Raw genomic sequence first — 20,446 nt, forward strand, 5'->3', positions numbered from 1 at the left:
CCTGCCAGTTTAGTGTCATCTGCAAATTTGATGAGTTCCCATTCTAGTCCCTCATCTAAGTCATTTATGAAGGTATTGAAGAGTATTGGGCCTAAGACGGAACCACTGCTTACTGTCAGGGTTCCAGTTAACATACCCAACGGAATCAAACCTCCAAGGCAGGCATATTCCTCAAAGTATAGATTTATTAGGCATGTCATATGAGCACGTCTGACTCTAACCCCCCCCCTCGGGTTTTCCCCCCAGTTAAAAGGAACGTTTTCTTTCCCCTGCCCACGCAGTGCATCACATGGTCCAATCAGGTCACAGTCCAAGGGTCAATTGGTCTCAGATCCCACCTCCTTGCACCTAGTGGGAAAGTCCTTGGTTCTCAGAGGAAAGAATTTTATTTTGACTACAATCCCACAGCTATCTCTACCTCCCCCCACCCTCCTGTTCTCACAGCTCAACTCATCTCCTCCGTGGCGGAGAATCTCCAGTATCTTCCCAGGTTTTCATGTTAGGCTGATTGCTCTGTAGTTTCCTTGATCTGGTTTTTTTTTCCCCCTTTCTTGAAGATGGGAACCACATCGGCCCTTTTCCAATCCTGAGGTACTTCCCCTGTGCTCCAGGATTTTTCAAAGATATGATACAATACTTCTGAGATTTCCAGCTCCTTCAGAATGATGGGATGTAATCCATTACACCCTGGTAATTTATATTCATCAAGGTCAGACAGGTGTTCTCTTACCATTTTCTTGCTTATTTTAATTATTATTTGTAGTCTGTTTTTGGTAAGTTGGGCTATAGTAGTGATGGCGAACCTTTTTGGCAGAGAATGCCCAAACCGTAATGCCTATTCTCACGCGCACACATGTGCGCACACGTACCAGGCCACCGGAAACCTGAAGTCCAGCTGGACGGTGTGCGTATGTGCACTGGCCATCTGGTATTTGGGTTTCCAGCACACACATGCATGCCAGCCAGCTAATCTTTGTGCACGCCGGAGCACTGGAAACCTGAATACCAGATGGTCTTTAGATCTCTGGTGCTCCGGCCTGCACATGCCGCTGGCAACAGCTCACATGGCCACATAGAGGGCTCTGCATGCCATAGGTTCACCATCCTGGGGCTGTAGTTTGTTTTTATGTGAAGACTGATGCAAAGAATGAGTTAAGCAGTTCTGCTTTCTCTTTGCTGCCTGTTATTTCCTTGCCATCTTCTCTCTTTAGTGGACTGATTGTTTCCTTGACTTTTTTTCTTGTTATTTATATGTTGAAAGGAACTTTTTTAAAATTATCTTTGACTTTTGTTGCAAGTCTCTATTCTGCCTTAGTTGTGCATCCCTATTTCCATTTTTTGTACTTATCCATTTTGCCTTTCAATTTATTAGAGAGATCTTTGTGCAACTATGCTGGTTTCTTCTTGGATTTCTTCTTTTTGCTGTTGTTTTTTTCAGTGGTATTGTGTTGGACTGGGCTTTTATGTTCATATTTTTCAGTGTTTCCCATGCTTCTTGAGTTGTTTTCCCCTTTAGGATTTTTATCCATAAAATTTTGCTTAGGCTGTCTCTGAGTTTTGTAAAATCAGCTCTTTTAAAGTTTAAGACACTGGTTGGGTTATATTCTATTGCTTGTTTATTGTTTGTAAACTTGATTGTTTGTTAGCTGCCCAGAGTCACTGAGAGTGAGTGGGCGGCCATATAAATCTTTAAAATAAATAAATAAATAGTCAAGAGTGAAACATTGTCAACTACATGCCTCATTCGTTTCGACTTGTCATCCTAGAAAAAATACTACATACTGGAGTATTGAAAGCCCCCCTAAACTCCATATTCACCCCACCCACCACCCCAAGATTTCCCATCCAAGTCACTGTAAAGGATTTATTGGTTTATTTGTTTGTTTGTTTGTTTATCACATCTCTACTCTGCTGCCTTCAAAAATGTCCTTGACTTACGTAGAATACACTAGAAGGTTTCACAACAACCTGTCGTGTCCCATTCCTCCGCTGACGGCTGGGTCGGGGAAGTCCGTATCAAGTGTGCCTCTGCAGCTCTGCCAAAGTCCTATCAGAGTTCTCAAGGCAGGCAGGAGACCAGGAAGTGACCAGGAAGCAATCCAAGTTAGACTTTGCCTGACTCAGAGAATGCCAGAAAGCAGATCCTTTATATAGGCCATGGGGTGTGGCTCCATGACTCAGCACTTATCCAGGTCTGTCCCTCCCTTCCTTTTGCTGACGTCGCCTCTCCACTCTCCGGAAGCGAGGATCCCTCCAGCTGTTGGTAATCTGAGCTCATGACTGGCTTCACATTCTTCAGGCTCACATGCTGTGGGGGAGGGGTTTAGTTGCTCCGTTTGCCTGGGCATGGTGCCAGGACTGGGGGCTGAAGTCACGTCAGGCCCTTCGTCTTGCTCGGCCTGTCCGGGCATGGTGCCAGGGCTGGGGGCTGGAGGCATTCCAGGACATTCTTCTGAACTATCAGCGTCCGGCAGGAGATAAGAGGGGCCCGGCTGCGGCGGGGGGAGCGAGCGAGACACAACACAACCATGGTTCTTCAATGCCACACGAGAGGCTCAACAAGAACAATAAAAGCATCACTACAAAAAAAAAAGAAAGAAAAGAAAAAGTGAGGCCTCATCAAATCAGGAGAAGTCTCTCCTAAACAGCTCGAGTCTCCAACAATTTCAGAAACGTCCACCAAGAGGAATCTAAGTTAATCTCCTCCGGGACGCTACTCCACAAGGTCAGCAGCACCTTCTCACTTTACTGCTGAACGTGGCCACTTGGTATGACGATCTTAGCTGATCTGTTCGGTCTGATCGGTCATGGCCAGCAAAGGGGGGCCCAAATAATAAAGGGCAGGTTCCGTTTTTTAAGCCAGTGGTTTGTTTCTAACATCTTTTGCTCCCTCATTGGATGTTGGCTTTTTGTTGATGTCTTCATCTAGACGTCCAACGAAAGGCCAACATCCAATGAGGGAGCAAAAGATTGTAGACATGAACCACTGTCTTAAAAACTGGTGTCATCAAGAAAACTTCGGCTTCCTAGACCATTGTCTGCATTACCTACATGAAGGGCCACTGGCAAGGGATGAAGTGAACCTCACAAGAACTGGGAAGAAAATATTTGGAAAATGACTGGTTCTTATCAGAAGGGCTGTAAACTAAAATTGACGGGGGAGGGTGGCCCATCTTCAAGACCTTTAGGACCTAATTCCAAGCAAAAACCACTAGATAACCAATCTTATAAGGAGGCAGGGAGTAAAGAGAGAAGAAGAAGAAGAAGAAGAAAAATGGGGGAAAAAACCACAATGAAGTGGAAAGTGATGGAAAGTATGGAAAACCCAGTTACAAACCCAGTTACTAGACACAAGAACAGTTTTTTCCCGAAGGCCATCACTCTGCTAAACAAATAATTCCCTCAACACTGTTAAACTATTTACTGAATCTGCACTACTATTAATCTTCCCATCGTTCCCATCACCAATCTCTTTCCACTTATGACTGTATGACTATAACTTGTTGCTGGCAATCCTTATGATTTATATTGATATATTGACCATCAATTGTGTTGTAAATGTTGTACCTTGATGAACGTATCTTTTCTTTCATGTACACTGAGAGCATATGCACCAAGACAAATTCCTTGTGTGTCCAATCACACTTGGCCAATAAAAATTCTCTTCTATTCTATTCAAAGTAGAAGATATAAGAAACATACCCATGATAGCCTCCCACAGCTTTCAGAAGGGGCTGAGTTGAGATTGTAATGCAATTTTTGAAATGAATGCTTTGTCGAAGACACAACTGTTGTTTTAGAAGATATTAATGAAATTTGATCTCTTTGCTTGCCAGCCTCAAGGCTCAGTTACAAACACACCAATTATTTGATCCTTTAATGCAGTCCTCACCAGTTGGATGACTTCAAAAATTGTTGCTTCTCCATAAATTCCTGGTCCTACTGGAAGTCTGTCTTTATTCCAGTGCCTTCGGTTCTCTCTAGCGGACTCTGTCCACACACTGTACAATAAGCACACACACCCTTTTTCTTCTGTCGCACCATATTTGTGGAGCATCAATGAGCTTGACTTCGCAGATGACATAACAGCGATCGGTCTCATTCGAGACAATGACGAATCCGCATATAGACGAGAGGTCGAATGACTAGCCTTGTGGTGCAACCAAAACAATCTGGAACTGAACACACTAAAAACTGTAGAAATGGTGGTAGACTTTAGGAGAAACCCTTCCATACTTCCACCTCTCACAATACTAGACAACACAGTATCAACAGTAGAAACCTGGACATAAACTGTTTCAACTCCTACCATCAAAACGACGCTACAGAGCACTGCACACCAGAACAACTAGACACAAGGACAGTTTTTTTCCCAAAGGCCATCACTCTGCTAAACAAATAATTCCCTCAACACTGTCAAACTATTTACTAAATCTACACTACTATTAATCTTCTCATCGTTTTCATCACCAATCTTTTTCCACTTATGACTGTATGACTGTAACTTTTTGTTGCTATCATTAAGGGTTAAATTGCAACCTATGACCATCATTTGTGTTGTAAATGTTGTACCTTTGACATATTTTTTCTTTTCTTTTTTCTTTTTCTTTTATGTACACTGAGAGCTTATGCACCAAAACAAATTCCTTGTGTGTCCAATCACACTTGGCCAATACATTCTATTCTATTCTATTCTAAGGCCATCACTCTGCTAAACAAATAATTCCCTCAACACTGTCAGACTACTTACTAAATCTGCACTACTATTAATCGTTTCATAGTTCCCATCACCAATCTCTTTCCATATATGACTATAACTTGTTGCTGGCAATCCTTATGATTTATATTGATATATTGATCATCAATTGTGTTGTAAATGTTGTACCTTGGTGAACGTATCTTTTCTTTTATGTACACTGAGAGCATCTGCACCAAGACAAATTCCTTGTGTGTCCAATCACACTTGGCCAATAAAAAATTCTATTCTATTCTATTCTATTCTATTCTATTCTATTCTATTCTATTCTATTCTATTCTATTCTATTCTATTCTATTCTATTCTATGAGCTTGACAGTATAAATGGTGTGTTTATATGAGTGCATATTTCCCCTCAGTATTTCAAGTTGTTTAGCCGGTTGTTGTTAATTACTATGTTGTGTCTGACTCTTCGTGGACCATATCAGGCCAAACTCCCTTGCCCTCCACTGTACTCCTGAGTTTGGTTGGTCCGTGGTAACATTTTATTGACTTAATTTTAGGTAAAGGTAAAGGTTCCCCTCGCACGCGTGTGGTAGTCGTTCCCGACACTAGGGGGCGGTGCTCATCTCCGTTTCAAAGCCAAAGAGCCAGCGCTGTCCGAAGACGTCTCTGGGGTCATGTGGCCAGCATGACTCAACGCCAAAGGCGCAAGGAACGCTGACTTCATTTACATGACACTAAATCCACATAATCTCTTGGTGATTTAAATATTTTCTTAAAGTGATGCAATTCCTCTAATTGTTGCATCATTTTAATTAAGTTTCACTGTCTTGTGATGAAGGCATGGACAGACACACATACACAAGTCAGTCCGAGACACACCAAATCGAAAGACCACTCCTCCAGACTCCGAAGCTTGCAAGTGATGATACCTGAAAGGGGCAAAGCGTGTAGAAATGACCTTTTTTTAAAGGATGTTACACACATTACATGCATGAAACAAGGGCTGTGTCAGGCCTGGAAACCATACTAGACTTTAGGGTTCCAGACGCTGCCACATTTTTCCCCTGAGGGGAGGAAGGGGGGCTGAGGGGTATGGTAACATTCTTCAAGCGGTCAAGGTCGGATGGTGTTCACATCTGCAGGAAGAGTGGCAAGAAGATATTCGAATGAACTGGGAGAACGTGGGACCATGTGACCAGCAAAGGGGTCAGGGGGGTGGGACTCTTGGGGGTTGTATAACTGGGAAAAGAATCCGGAAGTTCAGTTTTGGAATTTCACTCATCGTGTGCCAGTTTCCTCATGCTAGTAAAGAACTCTGAAAGACAATGGCTTCTGAGTTTTTTTTATGCAGAGGAGGTTTTTCTGGAACCTTGACAGGCTGGGATTTTAATCACCCTGATTGCACTACTATTTCATATTTATTTAATTAGCATATGGCATAACATACATGGGCCTTATAATATGTACAGGAAGTCCCTGATCTACGACCACAATCTGCTGCTAAGCAAGTCAATTGTTAGGTGAGTTTACAACCTTTCTTGCCACAGCTATTAAGTGAACCCCTTTTGTGATCTTCTGATAAGCAAAATCGATTCACTTAATGACCGTTTCATTAACAATGAACACGCCGATCCGCTTAACAGCCATGGCAAGAAGGGCTTTAAAATGGGGAAAAATTCACTTGACTTGTTTAGCGATAGACGTTTAGGGCCGAGTACTAATCCTTGACTTACGACCACAATTGAGCCCAGAATTTATGTTGCTAAGTGAAAAATTAGTTAGGTGAGTTTTGCCCGTTTTTACAACTTTCCTTACAACATCTGTTAAGGGAACCGCTGCAGCTGTTAAGTTATTAACACTGAACAACTATGTCAAGAAAGGTGGAAAAATGGGGTAAAATTCACTTAACAAATGTTAAGTGAAGATCACGTAGCCACAGAAATTTTGAGCTCGTAGAATGAGGCCTACCTGTAATCTTTATTTCTTTCACTTTCTGTCACTCCTCCATTTCCTCACCAAAAGCTTCCTGCTAACGTTAATAATTATTGTTAATGAATTGTTAATTATTATTATTATTATTATGAATTACTAATTAATATTATTCATATTCAAGTTCCTAAAAGCCAGAGAAGGAAGCTAAATGCTGAATGCCGATTGGGCACAGCAGCCAGCCAATTGGAGAGCAGCAGAAGCTGAATAACCTGCATCATAAAGAAAGCTAACACCTTTGCAGGAAGATCACGCGGTAGGTAGGTAACAAGAGGGGGAGGCAGAAGGGGAAAAAATGAAAAAGAAGAAGAGGAAAAGCAAGAGGGAGAGGGAGAGGGAGGAGGAGGAAGAGGGGGAGGAGGAGGAGGAGGAGGAGGAGGAGGAGAGGAGGAGGAGGGAGAGGAGGAGGAGGAGAAGAAGAGGAGAAGGAAGAGGGAGAAGGAGAAGGAGAAGGAGAAGGAGAGGAAGGAGGAGGAATAGGGGGAGAAGAGGAGGAGGAGGAGGTGGAGACGAAGAAGAGGAAAAGGAAGAGGGAGAGGAGACGGAGGAGGAGAGGAGGAGGAGGAGGAGAGGAGGAGGGAGAGGAGAAGAAGAGGAAAAGGAAGAGGGAGGAGGAGAGGGGGGAGGAGGAGGAGGAGGAGATGAGGAGGAAGGAGAGGAGGAGGAGGAGAAGAAGAAGAGGAGAAGGAAGAGGAGAAGGAGGAGGAGAAGAAGAGGAGGAGGAAGAGGAGAAGAGGAGGAGGAGGAGGAGGAGGAGGAGGAGGAGAGGAGGAGGAGGAGAAGAAGAGGAGAAGGAAGAGGAGAAGGAGAAGGAGAGGAAGGAGGAGGAAGAGGGAGAAGAGGAGGAGGAGGAGGAGGAGAAGAAGAGGAGGAAGAGGAGAAGGAGAGGGGGAGGAGGAGGAGGAGGAGGGAGAGGAGGAGGGAGAGGAGAAGAAGAAGAGGAGAAGGAAGAGGGAGAAGGAGGAGGAGAAGAAGAGGAAGGAGGAGGAAGAGGGGGAGAAGAGGAGGAGGAGGAGGAGGAGGAGGAGATGAGGAGGAGGAGAGGAGGAGGAGAAGAAGAAGAGGAGAAGGAAGAGGGAGAAGGAGAAGGAGAGGAAGGAGGAGGAAGAGGGGGAGAAGAGGAGGAGGAGAAGAAGAGGAGGAGGAGGAGGAGACGAAGAAGAGGAAAAGGAAAAGGGAGGAGGAGAGGGAGGAGGAAGAGGAAGACAGAACACCCTATTTTAAATCAAAAATTAAGCACAAGAGGATTCCCCCCCCCCGTTTCTTTTATTTTCCCATTTGTTTATTTATTTATTTATCCTTTCTATATCTAAACCGATCCTCTCCCTCAGATTGTTGCATTTTGGAGGGAGGCTTTTTAGCAAGGGGCATGAGGAGACCCTCAAGGCCTGGCCAGACCCATCATCTGCCTCAGGGGGTGAAATCTACTTACCTTCCTTACTGGCTCGGAAGTGCACATGGCGCGCACTATCAGACCTTCTGCGCATGTGCAAAACACATTAAAACCAGGAAGTAATGACCCTCGGGTGGGTGGGTGGGCGGAGCTTTGCCGAACCACCAGCCATGATCGCTACCAGATCACGAGATCCGGTCAGAACCGGGAGCATTTCACCTCCGTTCGGCCTCCGAAGTAGCCTGGCAATCCAAACACCAAACCCAACCGAGGCAAGGACAGATCAGATGGAATGAGACGATTCACCGCAGCCAACTTGCCACGGAACAATTCAATTTAATTATTTCAAAGGATTTTTTAAAAAATTATTCTAATTTTTGTCATTCGCGTTTCTTCGGTATTAGCGTCACTCTCATCCTGCGGCAAGTTGCCTGTGGTGAGTTGTCCTGTATCAAGTTGTCATAGATCCCAGATGAGAGGTGACCTAATTACTTCCAGGAAGCAGAACCACGGCTGGTCCTCACAATCAGTCGAGGACTTTCTGTATAAATATATGGAATAACAGAATAGGAAAGGATAATAATAAAATAAAAGAGTTGGAAGGGACCTTCTGTGTGTGTGTGTAGGTGTGTGTAGGTCTTGGCATATTCGGGTCTTTTCCCGTGTAAGGTTGAGAGTATCCTGGCGACGTTTCAACGAGGTCTCGCTCATCATCTTCAGGCTGATGCTTTCGGCTTCGTGCCTGTGTGAGCAAAGCTCTCCTTAATTTTTATTTATTTATTTATTTATTATTTAGATTTTTATACCGCCCTTCTCCCGAAGGACTCAGCCAGATTAAAACAGTGCAATATACAAATTAAAACATCAGTTAAAATAACATATTATATAATTGGCCGAAAATTAAAACCGTCAAATTTGACCCAAAAATAAAATACCCCAGTTAAAATTATTAAAATTCAGAAAATTTAAAAAGTTAAAAAGTTAAGCCAGTCCCGCTTGAATAAACAAGTGCGTTTTCAATTCACGGCGAATAAGTGAATAATAAGTTTCTCCTTAGTTCTAAGTTGCTTCTCTCCTTGATCAGTTTCCACCCATTGCTTCTTGTTCTACCCTCAGGTGCTTTGGAGAATAGTTTGACTCCCTCTTCTTTGTGGCAACCCCTGAGATTTTGGAAGACTGCTATCATGTCTCCCTTAGTCCTTCTTTTCATCAGACTAGACATACCCAGTTCCTGCAACCGTTCTTCATATGTTTTAGCCTCCAGTCCCAGAATCATCCTCATTTTGATCTATACCTGTCACTTGTCACCCTAGCGGGGGTGGGTCTCCAAAACTGTCCACACTATTGACTTCTGCACCAGATGTAGCTTCTAAATGCTTCATGGAGTAGCCCCATGGAGAGTGCATTGCACTAATGCAATGGAGGGATGACCAGGTCATGAGGCATTGTGCGCGGTCAAGTTCACCCAACTGGCTGTGTCTGGGAACTGAAGTCCACTCGTCTTAAAGTTGCCAAGGTGATCTAGAGGATCATTCTGGCAAGATTCTGTCTACAGGCGTAGACCCTGGAAAGAATCCTGGAGGTCATCTAGCCCAACCCCCTGCTCAGGAAGGAGACTCTATACCAGGGGTGTCAAACTCAAGGCTCGTGGGTTGGATATGGCCCCCGATGTGGTCGGATATGGCCCACGGGGGCTGTCCTGAAAAATGTAAGGGGCCGGCCAACATCGCGTCATCCCGGTCTACCTGCGTTGCTTCAGCCCGGTCTACCCAGTGCAACGAGGAAACTTGCCAGCAGTTTGGGGTGTAGTGCCACGCCCACCCAGTCAGCAACGCTCCCCCCCACAGTCCCCTCGAGGTCAACCACAGCCCTGATGCGGCCCTCAATGAAATGGAGTTCAACACCCCTGCTCTATACCATTCCAGACAAATGGTTGTCCAATCTCTTCTTAAAAACCTCCAACATCGGAGCACCCGCAACTTCTGGATGCAAGTCGTTCAAGGTCCCAAGATCCATGACAGGAGATTTAAATTGATTCTGAAACTATTCCCATTATGCTGCCCGCTACGTCGCTTTGTCTTAATATTGTGTTTCCTTCCTCTAGCCGCAGAAACCAAGATGGTTTGTGACATGCACTGAAGAGAGAACATGCCTCTCAGAGTACCACCAGAAGGTATTTCTTTTTTTTGGCCTACCTTTTACTCTTCCAAAGAATCCCGATGGGAAGGTCAGTTCCCCCGTACAGGTAGTCCTTAACTTATGGCCGCAATTGCTACCGTAATTTCCACAGTAAAGCCAGGCAATTGTTTAGTAAGTCACATCCCCTTTTATGAAGTTTTTTTTTTTTTTTGGCAGTCATTAAGTGACTCTCGTGTTCGTTAAGAGAATCTGGCTTCCCCCTTGTCGGAAGCCGGCTGGCTAATGAATCGCAATCATGTGACCCCCCCGGGGATACTGCAAGTGTCAGAAATCCATGCCAGTTGCCAAGCAACGCAAATTTTGATCCCGTGTCTGTGGAGATATTGTGATGATCGTAAGGGTGAGGACCAAAGTATCTTAAAAAGTTTGGCCATGGCAACTGGACCAAAGTTTATTCAAACTGAGACGTTTCGTTACTCCTCCAAGTAACTTCTTCAGTCAAAATGCAAAATTTTGGGTAGGTAAAGACTCGTTGGGATAGGATAGAATAGAATAGAATAGAATAGAATAGAATAGAATAGAATAGAATAGAATAGAATTCTTTATTGGCCAAGTGTGATTGGACACACAAGGAATTTGTCTTTGGTGCATAGGCTCTCAGTGTACATAAAAGAAAAGATACATTCGTCAAGAATCAATAGAATAGAATAGAATAGAATAGAATAGAATAGAATAGAATAGAATAGAATAGAATAGAATAGAATAGAATAGAATTCTTTATTGGCCAAGTGTGATTGGACACACAAGGAATTTGTCTTTGGTGCATAGGCTCTCAGTGTACATAAAAAGACAAGATACGTTCATCAGATGTACCAACTCTTGCATTCCGACTGCAGGGGGATTTTCCCCCCAAAATGAAAAGCAACGTATAAATGAGAGCTCAGTCTTCCAGGTCAAAAGTATCCAAATAGGTTAAATGATTTTATTATATTATATTGATTTATTTGATTCTTTTTTTATTAGTTTCATTGGTTTAAATGAGGTTTTATATTCTGAAAGCCGCCTTGAGTCACCGTGTGTAAATAGGCGGCAATGTAAATTCAGTAAATGAATGAGTGAATGAATGAATCAATCAATCAATCAATCAATCAATCAATCAATAGTGCTTCAGTGTTGTACCCGAAACGGGTCCTAGCCTGCCCCCAAAGCAGTGGTGAAATCCTCTGCGGGTTGCCACTGGTTCGCTGCCTCTGCATGCGCAGTGCAGACCAAACGTGCTGTGTGCGTTCATGTACAGTGCACCAAACGCACACTGCACATGCGCGCATGCACAGTGCATGCCAAACGAGCACGTCGCACGGAAAAAGGAGGCTTAAGAAAGTAAGTAGAACAGCAAGGTGGGGGAACAGCCGTGCCACGTGATGTAGATTCGCTAGAAAGCAGGATATAAATCGAATGACACACCTGATCATTGGAAATACCGGTTCAGACGAACTGGTAGGGTTTTGTTTTCTTTTTACTACCGGTTCGCCCGAACTGATAGCTTTTATTACTACCAGTGCGAACCAGTAGCATTTCACCCCTGCCCCAAAGTCAATGCAAACCACCAGACGCGAGAAATGGATTTTCCAGCTTCTTTTATTTCAGGGCTCCAGCAAAAGCTCTCAGCAGCTAAAGGAGCCGAGACCTCGAACAATGTACAATCACAAATTTTACACAGTTATGAATAAAGAAGTTAACACCCCAACAATCGCACATTGGTTCCTTTTCACAGGTTTCTTTCAAGTGGATTCTTCTACTTTACCCCTCTTTCTTCACACATCACATGTTTGTGTTAATAAGCTTTCTTATCAAAAGAGGTGTATCTTTGACTATTATAACTATTTACGCCAAATACCTGACCTTCGGACCTTCCGCCGCGAACTGAAGACACACCTTTTCATTCGCACGGGGCTGGCTTAAATTTTTTAATTTTTATAAATTTTAAATTTAATTGATTTTAAATTTGTTATTTATTTTAAATGGGGTTTAGTTTTATAAATTTTTAAAATGCTAGGCTAATTATAATAAGTTTCTTAATTTCTATTTTAAATTGTACATTGTATTGTTATTTTTTACTGCTGCCTGTACACCGCCCTGAGTCCTTCAGGAGAAGGGCGGTATAAAAATCAAATAAATAAATAAATAAATAAATAAGAAGCTAGAGGTCAGCAAAATTTATGTATCTATGTGCCTTAACTAGCATCCTTCTAGCACAGGGGTGTCAAACTCAAGGCCTGCAGGCTGGATCCAGCCTGTGGCATGCTTAGATCTGGCCTGTGGGGCTGCCCTGGAAACAGTGAAGGACTGGCCCGCGGTGCCTCTGTCAGCCAAAATGGAGCTCAGGAAGGTTGCACGCGGCCCTCCCGAGCTCTGTTTTTGCTGACATATGGTTGCAGGAGGCTGTCGCGACTGAAAACGGAGCTCAGGAGGGCTGCATGCACTCCTCCCAAACTCTGTTTTTGCTGGCAGAGGATTGCAAGAGGCTGTCGCAGCCCAAAACAGAGCTCGGGAGCCCATTTTCCCTGGCAGAGCACTCGACTGACCCCTGACACGAGTGACGTTGAGCTGGCCATGCCCACCATGCCAACCCCCCCCCTGAGGTCAAACACAACCCTGATGCGGCCCTCAATGAAATCGAGTTTAACACCCTGTTCTAGCATGTCCTTCTGGCTTGTGATTTTCTTCTTGCTAGTATCCCACCATTTGTTAACACTCATCCCAGCTCGAACATTCTCAGTCAGCAATTCCTTTAAGGAGCTTTCCAATCTGAGTCCTTCATAAACCGCCGAGGAGATTGGAATTTACTGCATTTGGTGCTCCAAACACTGCTCCCTACTTACTCACTGAAGCCCGGGATGGATGCCCTGTGTGTAATCTAAGGCCGCCCTAGAGCAACAGTGAAATCGCCTTGGTTCTATCCAGTTAGCCGAACCGTTAGCACCTGTGGCGGGAGCCTCTGCCCACCCGCCAGGACGTCATTACGTCCCATTTTTTAGCGAAGGCAAGTGGATTTCACCGCTGCCCTAGAGTGAAGGGCAAGTTGAACATCTCCTCCAGAGGTGAGCATTTCATGAAGGATTGTCATGTCCCACTCCTCCGCTGACGGCCGGGTCAGGGAAATTCAAATCAGGCGTGCCTCTGCAGCTCTGCCAAAGTCCTAGCAAAGTTCTCAAGGCAGGCAGAAGACCAGAAAGTGATTTCAGCAAGATAAGGTAGACTTTGCCTGACTCAGAGAATGCCAGAAAGCAGATCCTTTATATAGGCCATGGGGTGTGGCTCCATGACTCAGCACTTATCCCGGCCTGCCCCTCCCTTCCTTCTGTTGATGCCGCTTATCAATTCTCCTGAAGCGAGGGTCACTCCAGTCTGCAGCTGTTGGTAATTGACCTTCCTCAGGCTCACATGCTGTGGGGGAGGGGGAGGGGTCTAGTTGCTCCGTTTGCCTGGGCATGGAGCCAGGGCTGGGGGCTGGAGGCGCTTCTTCTTCCTCAGCCTGTCTGGGCATGGAGCCAGGGCTGGGGCCGGGAGGCATGCTAGGACATTCCTCAGCGTTCGGAAGCAGATAAGAAGGCCCCAGCTGCGGGGAAAGCGGACGAGGCACAACAAGGATTCTTCTGTTTGGTTTGCCTGCCGAGGGGGTCCAGCTCAGGATCAGTTGCAGATTGAGGGTCCCACAGCGAGTGAAAATGCATCACAGCGATGGACAGTAAGATCCTTCCTGCTGCTACTAAATGGCTTTCTTTTTTCAAAAAAAATTCAATGTTTGCTTTCCCTAACCACAGTCGTGAAAGTTCCAACCACCAGGAGCCACCGATCCATAGTCGTGGGTTTAGTAATCCTCTTCTGCCTGTTTCTGAGCACCTGTTGGATTGGCGGTCTGTGTAAGTTTTTTTTTTTTCATTTCCTTCCTATGGATTTATCAGTTAGAAGAGGTTCTCTTCCCCCATCCCCCAAATCTCCAGAGATGGTATTCAGCCATTTCGGACCGATTCGGGCGAACCAGTGGTGGAAATTGTGGGTGAGTCTGCCCACCACCATCCCAGCTCTAAGCTGTCCTATTAGGCACATTAGCAGCGTTTTCTAGCTCCCACATTGTTCAAGGGTGTTTCAAATAGCCTCTCCCTTGATGTGCCTGCACTTTTCTTGTCCTCCATCTTATCTCATTTTTTCAATGCTGTAACCCTTTTTTTTTTTTAATTTGAATTTATATCCCACCCTTCTCCGAAGACTCAGGGCGGCTTACATTGTGTAAGGCAATAGTCTTCATCCATTTGTATATTATATACAAAGTCAACTTGTATTGCGCCCCCAACAATCTGAGTCCTCATTTTACCTACCTGGTAAAGGATGGAAGGCTGAGTCAACCTTGGGCCTGGTGGGACTCGAACCTGCAGTAATTGTAATTGCAGGCAGCTGTGTTAATAACAGACTGCATTAGCCTGTTGAGCCACAAGAGGCCCTGAACTGCATAGGTTGGCGGCAGCCAATGGAATTAAAAGTCCCACGTCACTGTTAAGGGTAGGACTGAGGCCAGGAAACCGTCAAATTCTCTCACACGCTTTGAGTGAGTTGTGACACCTTGTTGGTTGCATCCTGAAGCCTATGAGTACATCCCTAGTAGGCCTTCATAAGGACATGGTTGTGTCAATAAAAAAAAGGACAGGTAGTCCTCAACGTATGGCCACAATTGAGCCCAAAATTTCTGCTGTTAGGTGAGACATTTGTTAAGTGAGTTTTACCACCTCTCTTAAGTGGATCACTGCAGTTGATGAGTGAGTAACACAGTTGTTAAGTGGATCTGGCTTCCCCATCAACTTCGCTTGTCAGAAGGTCGCAGAAGGGGATCACGTGACCCCGAGACACTGCGACCGTCATAAATCTGAGCCAGTTGCCAAATGTCTGAGGTTGGATCACATGACCACAAGGGATGCTGCATATGTCATAGCTGTCAAAAACGGTCATAAGTCACCTTTTTCAGTGCCGTTGTAACTGACTGTTGTAAATCAAGGACTTAGCTGTATAGCGGTCATAATTTTAAGCTAAGACTTCACAGGGAAGAAACCCAGAGGTGGGTTTCAGCAGGTTCTGACCAGTTCTGGAGAACCGGTAGCGGAAATTTTGAGTAGTTCAGAGAACCGGTAGTAAAAATTCTAACTGGCCCCGCCCCCATCTATTCTCTGCCTCCTGAGTCCCAGCTGATCGGGAGGGAATGGGGATTTTGCAATATCCTTCCCCCAGGAGTGGGGTGGGAATGGGGATTTTGCAGTATCCTTCCCCCAGGAGTGGGGTGGGAATGGGGATTTTGCAGTATCCTTCCCCCAGGAGTGGGGAGGGAATGGGGATTTTGCAGTATCCTTCCCCCAGGAGTGGGGTGGGAATGGGGATTTTGCAGTATCCTTCCCCCAGGAGTGGGGTGGGAATGGGGATTTTGCAGTATCCTTCCCCCAGGAGTGGGGTGGGAATGGGGATTTTGCAGTATCCTTCCCCCAGGAGTGGGGTGGGAATGGGGATTTTGCAGTATCCTTCCCCCAGGAGTGGGGTGGGAATGGGGATTTTGCAGTATCCTTCCCCCAGGAGTGGGGTGGGAATGGGGATTTTGCAGTATCCTTCCCCCAGGAGTGGGGTGGGAATGGGGATTTTGCAGTATCCTTCCCCAAGGAGTGGGGATGGAATGGGGATTTTGCAGTATCCTTCCCCCAGGAGTGGGGTGGGAATGGGGATTTTGCAGTATCCTTCCCCCAGGAGTGGGGTGGGAATGGGGATTTTGCAGTATCCTTCCCCCAGGAGTGGGGTGGGAATGGGGATTTTGCAGTATCCTTCCCCCAGGAGTGGGGTGGGAATGGGGATTTTGCAGTATCCTTACCTCAGGAGTGGGGTGGGAATGGGGATTTTGCAGTATCCTTCCCCCAGGAGTGGGGAGGGAATGGGGATTTTGCAGTATCCTTCCCCTGCCACACCCATCAAGCTACACCCACCAAGCAATGCCCCGCCCACAGAACCGGTAGTAAAAAAAGTTGAAACCCACCACTGGAAGAAACCTTTAAAGGAGGTGTACCAAAGTACCGTATATTTTCTTTGGGAACTTTTAGCAAGATTCTGTCAGTCAAAGCCCAGATGATAATAAATCTCCATTGCAGGTTTGATGGAAAAGCAAAAACACGGCAAGCTTCGGCAAGCAGTCGCACGTATTAGGAGATATATGGTATCCGTGGATGAAAATTACGACTTGCTTAACGGTAAGTAAAGAGTTGCATTCTGAATGCGTAAATTTCCACATGGGTTATGGCAGAATGGAAGAATGGCTAGGGTAACTGCAGCCTAGAACTGCAGAAAAAATAATTGCTACCAACCTGCCTTCCATTGAGGACCTGTATACTGCACGAATCAAGAAGAGGGCCGTGAAAATATTTACAGACTCCTCGCATCCTGGACATAAACTGTTTCAACTCCTACCCTCAAAACGACGCTATAGAGCACTGCACACCAGAACAACTAGACACAAGAACAGTTTTTTCCCGAAGGCCATCCCTCTGCTAAACAAATAATTCCCTCAACACTGTCAGACTATTTACTGAATCTGCACTACTATTAATCTTCTCATCGTTCCCATCACCAATCTCTTTCCACTTATGACTGTATGACTATAACTTGTTGCTGGCAATCCTTATGATTTATATTGATATATTGACCATCATTTGTGTTGTAAATGTTGTACCTTGATGAAGGTATCATTTCTTTTATGTACACTGAGAGCATATGCACCAAGACAAATTCCTTGTGTGTCCAATCACACTTGGGCAATAAAGAATTCTATTCTATTCTATTCTATTCTAACCTCACCTGTGGTCACATGAACAGAATTTGGGCACTTACAGCCATCAGCATCCCATGGTCATGTGGTTGCCTCTGCTCTCCAAAGAAGCATCTTCAGCTCCGACTGGATGATGGGGAATGGAAAGATTGATACACTTTGCAGACCGCTGGTCATTTGCATCCTTTTTGGAGAGACCTTGAGGCCACTTGGAGGTTTGTCTGTCTTCTCAGGGTCAGCTGAATAGAGCAAATGGGTATGGAAATGGGGGAGGGATACGACATCTTCTATCTCCAGGCTATACAACCCAGTTCCTTTCAGCAGTTCCAAGAAGGCTCCACCCCCATTTGCACCACTCAGGTGACCCTGAGGACAAAGACAAACCTCCAAGTGGCCTCAAAGTCTCTCTAAAAAGGATGCAAATGACCAGCTCTTGGCTGCAAGGAGTATCAATCCTTCCTTTCCCCACCATCCAGTCAGAGCTGAAGATGCTTCTTGGATGAGAAGCGAAACGTCTTCAAAAGAAAAACCAGAAAGTCCAGTTGCCTCTGGAAAAAAGCACCTTTGGGGCAACCAGGACCTGGCTGGCTGAGAATCTCCAATGCAGGGGTCTCCAACCTTTCGGACCTCAGGGGCCACTAAATTCATAATTTTAAATCCCGAGGACCACTGATATGATTTTTTTTAAAAAAGATAAACAGTCTTTAGTGCAATATAAAAAATGCAAGTAATTTTTCTGCGGACCAGCAAAATTTTCTCACGGACCGCCAGTGGTCCACGGACCACTGGTTGGTGACCACCGCTCTAAAGTCTTCCTCTTCCCTGTTCTTGCTTCATTTGCACCTGTCACGTCCTCCTTCTCCCTTCACTCATTTGTAGCCCCCCCCAGAGACCCCCTTCCCTGGGACTTCCGGTACTCGCATTCATGCACACACCAATCGTGCCGTCCTTCCCCAGCCGGTCTGTGCTTGCAGAAAGGTACATGCCCCCTACTCCTACCCCTTGCGCCATCTTTCCCTGACCTCCCTGCACTTGCACCCGTCCACACATTTCATGCTCTTGTCGGAAGAATGTTTTGGGTATGAATCCAGGCTGGGTCATCTAAAAAGCAGGGGTCCCCAACTCCTGGGCTGCAGACCGCTGCTGTTCTGTACTTAGAGTTACCCATGTTTCCCCAAAAATAAGACCAGGTCTTTTTTTCTTTTGACCTCCGAAATAAGTGCTAGGCCTTATTTTCAAAGAGGTCTTATTCCCCCACCCCCTGTACCGGTATGAGGTGGGGGGGTGGGCCGAGTGGCCGGTCACAGCAACTTCCCTGAAGGGTTGGAGCAGGCCATCCCACCATTCACGAAACAGCTGGTCCACGGGTCCTGCTCAGGCTGCTGCTTCCAGCAAGTGTGGTCGCTTTTGCAGCTGATTGTGGCCATAAAAGCATCAGGAGGCCAAGTGATGTGCCTGTTGTGACTCCAGCCCCCAAACCTGGCCCCATGCCCGACAGTGACTCCGAGAGTGAGGGGGAAGGGCCGATAAGACTTACCTCGGGACCACCGATTCCTTTGGCTCGGTTCCAGGAGCCAGAACCAGACCAGTCGGAGGATGTAATGAGGCCGTCATCCCCTGATTCCTCCCTTTCCCAGGCTACGCCTTCAGACCCAGCTGATAATAATAATAATCAAGCTTGGCTTGACCCGCGCTTCAGAAGATTAGAGAGGCGGTGTCATCAAAGGGAAGGGTTGGGCAGGAGCCCCACCCCACAGGATATATAAGGAGCTTTGGGACTGCTCTCACTTCACGGGAAGCAAAAGTTTAGCTGAACCGTTTCAAAAAGAGCTGAAAGTCTTGCTACGTGAATCATTTCTTTGAACTTTGGCAGGCAGCTGCAATTTCTCTGCCAGGACTGATAAGAGCCGTGAATCCACTGGCTGAAGGCCAGCTCATTAATCCGAAGTGGGGAAGAAGACAGAACAGTGCCCCATGTGCCTCACGCCCTCCTCACCTAATAGTGACGGTCGCAGCAGGCAATTCTGTCCACAAAACAGCTGCCACATGGGTGCTGCTCCGGCCACGTCCTCCAACAAACGAAATGTTACCGTACCTGCAGACGTCTCTTCGTGCAACTCTCTGCCGCCTCAGCTTCAGAGCAAACCTCTGCCTTCCTTGCACAGGATTGCAAGACTGAAGGCTCCAAAGCCAGGGAGGGAGTGTTTTTGGATGGGCGTTCTGTGCAGGGTTCCTCTTTGAAAGGACGATGTGCAGGAAATCTCCCCCCCACACACACATACACACCTGCAGGTCATTCTTTCAAAGAGGAGGTTCAGCACGATGAAGAGGTGGCTGGAGGCAGCGTTTGCATTAGGTTGGATTTTCTTCGTGAGGGGGACGATCTGGGGAGCAAGAGATTTAGGAAGCCTGGTCTGGTGCGGCGTGGTTTCTCCAGCAAAGCGTCTCATTCATCCCCAAGGATGAGCAGCTTATGGGCTGGCCAGAGAGGGAACATCTTCGATGAACTTTGCTCTGTCTGTCTCTGTGTCTTTGCGGGTGGCGGAGGCATCGGTGGCGGCATCTCCTCACAGGGCTCTTTCCGAAGTCCCAGCTGTGAAGCGACAACCGTTCCACTGACTCGTCTGACTCGCATCACTTGGCCTCCGGCTGCAGAAGCAGCCACGCCCAAGGAGCGCTTTCGGGAGAGAAGGCAAAGAGGAAGCGATCGGCTTTGCCTCGCCCTTCGCCCTCAGCCCCCCTCTGGCTCTCCAATGGTCGCTCCCAGAACCAAGCGCTGGTGGAGCTCAATCAGAGAAGAAAACTGCAGCCTTTCAAGATCAAAATTTAGGCTGAGAGGAGCCAGTGTGGGGGGAAAGTCGGGAGAGAAGGCAAAGGGGAACCGATTAGTCCAGTGCTGCCCCACCGCTCTTCTTTCCTCGGAAATGGAGTCTTGGGAAACGGTAGCCCCAGGCAGGGTTGGCCGGGCGAGTCAGTGGAACGACTCAGGAGGTCTGAGGATTGCAACCCTGAAGGCTCAGAATGGAGCCTTTTTTGCGAACAGCAGGAAAATGGGGAGGGGAATTTTCCTGCCTGTCAACCTTTCCTCAGTCTGTCCTGAGCTTGAGGAAAAGATGACAGGCAGGAAAAACCCCACCCCGTTTGCCTGGCAAAAAAAGGCTCCATTCCGTGCCTTCCGCGTTGCAATCCTGGGATGTGCATCCTTTTCCCAAGCGACATTTGATCACTTGAACGGGACAGGCTGCGCCCAGAGAGAAGGAATGAGAGGCAGCTCCCGGCCCTCACTGCCTCAGCTGATCCGTGGGCCCCAATTAAGGGGCTGAGGAGCCATGAGATGACCGGGGAAGGGAAGGGCTGCCTCATATGCTGG

This window comes from Ahaetulla prasina, chromosome 8, assembly GCF_028640845.1.
Source record: "Ahaetulla prasina isolate Xishuangbanna chromosome 8, ASM2864084v1, whole genome shotgun sequence".
Classification (NCBI taxonomy): Eukaryota; Metazoa; Chordata; class Lepidosauria; order Squamata; family Colubridae; genus Ahaetulla; species Ahaetulla prasina.